We start from the raw sequence: 3,869 nt of genomic DNA, 5'->3' as shown, positions 1-3,869 counted from the left end.
TGAACTCGAGGAGAACTGTAACGACCCGACCGTTCATTTTGAGCATTTGCACTTCGCTCTATAGTTTGGGGGAAAAAGTCGCTCCGTATGATGTATTAGGACTTGTGTGCAAAATTTGAGTTTATTCCGAGTTGATTTAAAATATTTCGGCGCGAGTTTTTGCAAGTTGAAAGTTCGAAAGTTCATTAAGTTTGATTTGAGATGTGTTTCATTGTTTCGATGTTGTTATGCGTGATTTGAGGCCTCGAGTAGGTCCGTGTTATGTGATGTGACTTGTTGGTATGTTTGTACGGGGTACCGAGGTGCTCGGGTGAGTTTCGGAAAGGTTTGGGCTCTGTTGCGCTCGTTTTCTTATGCTTCGACGTCGTTTCTTCAAGCATAAATGGTACCAAATTAAACAAATGACCTCCAATTTCTATTTCGATTGAAGCATTAGATCTGTATCGTAATTACGGAGCAAAAAGAATCATCGAATTTGGACATTGTATAAGGATTTTATGATCATTTTACTAAGAATTGGGTTTCCAGATTTTTGCAGATTAATTACAAAATTGCCACTGACTTCGTATTTAAAAATCTGCACAATTTCCAAATATTGAAACCAATATATCTCCTTCATTATAAGGTCAAATGGAGTGATTTAAAAGCCTAACTTGACTGAAATTTCACAAAGAATCCATTGGAGGCATCAAAAGTGAATTTCGGGGTCATTTGGCACATAAAACGAGGCAGAGTTGCTGGGGGAAAATACTTAATATAGAAGCTTTGTTCATTTGGTCATATTTTGAGTTGGGCAACTCGGACTTGGACAATCTTTTGAAGCGATTTTAACCCATATGTATTGGGTTTTGAGCCGTTCAGAGGTCAGTACACGCAGGATGGTATTTTTGGAGCATCATTTGGCTTGCTGGGTATTGGATTTTGTTTGTTCGAGGTAAGTAATACTTCTAAACTTGGTGCTAAGGGTATGAAACCCCGAATTACGTGTTATGTGTTTGGTGTTGAGGTGATGCACATGCTAGGTGACGGGCGTGTGGGCGTGCACCGTGTGAATTGTGATTCCGTTATTTCTGTGGTACTGTGTAGGTACCTGATCTTACCTGTAACCATGAAATTTCTACGTACTTGAGCTATTGAGTTGTGATCCATGTTAGAAACCATGTCCAGACTACATGCTTATCCTGTTGGGACCCATTGAGGTCGTTTCTGCTGTTCAGTTACCTGCTTTCATTGCATTACATACTCAGTCATACGCATTCATATGCATATCATATCTCAGTCTCTGTTACCATTTATTAGCACATCATATCATCATTTTAGGCTAGTTTCATGGCATTATGAGCCCGAGAGACTAGAGAGATTGATGACTGAGTGAGGTTGAGGAAATTAATGGGATCAGGCTGCACATCGCAGCGGTCGTACTGATTTATGATAGCGTTTGGGCTGAAGGAGCCCCTCCGGAGTCTGCACACACCCCCAATGAACGCGGTTGATTATATTGAGGGATGGATCTTCCCTGGACATGAATCTTGTCCAAATCATTTATATACCTGGGGATGGATCTTCTTCACGGGCTAGATTTGGCCCTACTCAGTACTGAGAGACTGATGGTCAGTTGATGTATATATTCTGAGATGGACCTTCCCTGGACCGGATTAGCCGTATATTATACTGAGTGATTGAGCATGATGACTGAAAAGTGTGAGACAGTGAGATAGAGTACTCTGAGAGTGTGGGTACATGAGTTTATCTCTGAGATACATTGCATTGACATGCACACATGACATTCAGACATAGAGATGTATTTTCTTCATGATGTACGGTATCACGTCATTCATGACTTCTCACACATATTGACATATGGGCATAGAGAGGTATTTTACAGTTGGTATCTGAAAAGAAAATGAAACATCATATTTATTGTTGATAGGGTTGGGAAAAATTACAGTTTTCAATTTTACTCATATTTTCAGCGATTTTGGTAAGAGATCTGGGTTTTCACTGATATACTTGAAAAGCGGAACTATTTTCGGGAACCATGATTAAGTAGAGCATTTTACCTCTGAGTTACTTCTTTTATTACTTGTTTTACGTTGTTATGAACTATTGTTGGATATTGGATGTGGGACCCGACCTTTGTTCCAGTTCGTCACTACTCTCAACCTAAGGTTAGGTTTGTTACTTATTGAGTTTATGGGGTCGGTTGTACTCATACTACACTTCTGCACCTTGCGTGCAGATGTTGGCTACTGATGTTCCTGTGCTCGATGGGAGCTGGATTTGAAGATGTACCTGAGCTCTGGTTGTAGCTGCCTCTTGTTCATGGTAGCCTTAGATTATTGAAAAATCTATTTATGTACATTTCGAACAGATGATGTATTTAATTCATACCAGCTTTGTACACTCATATCTTCGAAGCTCATGATTTGTAATACCAGTCCTTGGAAAATGTATATGATTCAGATAATTTTCTTTCATCTAATTATCTTATTAATTTCATTGGAATTGGATAGTTGTTAATTGGCTTACCTAGCGGGTTGCGTTAGGTGCCATCACGACTAGTCGAATTTTGGGTCCTGACAGATTGGTATCAGAGCTCTAGGTTCATAGGTTCTACAATTCATGAGCAAGTGTCTAGTAGAGTCTTGCGGATCGGTATGATGACGTGCAGACCTATCTTTAAGAGGCTACAGGACATTTAAGATATACTTCCCATCTTTCTTTCCTTATCGCGCGACATTGATTCAGCTTGAAATATAACTCTTTGAATTCCTTCCACGCATTCGTATGCGCACATGGACGCTCAGTATCAGTTGTGTATCGATGGCTTGTGATTTTCGTAGATAAGGTGCGAGATGCGATTCTTGTGTGCTGATGATGGGCCAGTTTGGAGGACTTGAGGCTGGGTTTTGGCTGTAGCTTGAGCACGAGGATTTCGGTTGTGTGCGTGCTTTTGGACTTATATGTCCAGTAATGTCCCTATTAGTGGAATTTATGGCTCGATGAGTGGTTGGATGGCTATATGATGAGTATGACGTGACTGCGAGATGTGTTCAGAGGGTTGAACGCGATGAGAAAGGTGTGCTTGGGAAGTGAAAAGGACTATTGGGTGCTTGATTTCTGTCTTAATGTGACGCACAGTCTCGATTTATGAGTATGTTGAAAGATTTTTCATGTTGTTTAATTTTGGAACAAAGTAGATTTTCATGTCTTGTTGATGGGTTCAGATTCAAGAAGATTAAGTGATGTGTAAGTAGTTGTGGCTATGAAAGGGTATAAAGAGATGTCAGTTTGAGACTAAGCAGGTGGGTTATAACCTATGAGGTAATCTATGGATGTATGATTTTTATGATGTTGTGTGAAGGCTTTCTTTTCCACCAGTAGGTTATATTTGTGCGATTTGAGTTTGGACCGATTGTAATAGTTGACCTAACCGTCACGAAGATGAATGCGAGGTTTGCAGATCATTTGGAGTATTAGATGGTTTATGTTACATGAGCTTATGAGGGATTGAGTTGAATTTCAGTGCGGGATTATGACAGTAATAGAGTATGGGCATTTTGAGTTATCGAGTGTTTTTTCCTATGACTTTAGCCAAGTGAGGGAGTCTGCTATCGACGAGTTGATTACACGGTTATATGTTGTATTGATTTCGGTTTGAGGTATACTTGTGAATCAGTTATGACTTGAAGAGATTGAGATCGAGGATGACCGAGTAAGGGAAATTCTGGATATGGGTTGTATTACACTCTATGAGTATATGAAAATCATGGAATGATTGAGTGGTTATTAGTGAAAGATGTAGTGTGCATGGAGTAGGAATTTACTCGATTGCTTAGAGGTGTAGATTACTTCTTCTGGTGTTATTG

This window comes from Nicotiana attenuata, unplaced genomic scaffold, assembly GCF_001879085.1.
Source record: "Nicotiana attenuata strain UT unplaced genomic scaffold, NIATTr2, whole genome shotgun sequence".
Classification (NCBI taxonomy): domain Eukaryota; kingdom Viridiplantae; phylum Streptophyta; class Magnoliopsida; order Solanales; family Solanaceae; genus Nicotiana; species Nicotiana attenuata.
Note: the sequence above shows the minus strand (reverse complement) of the source record.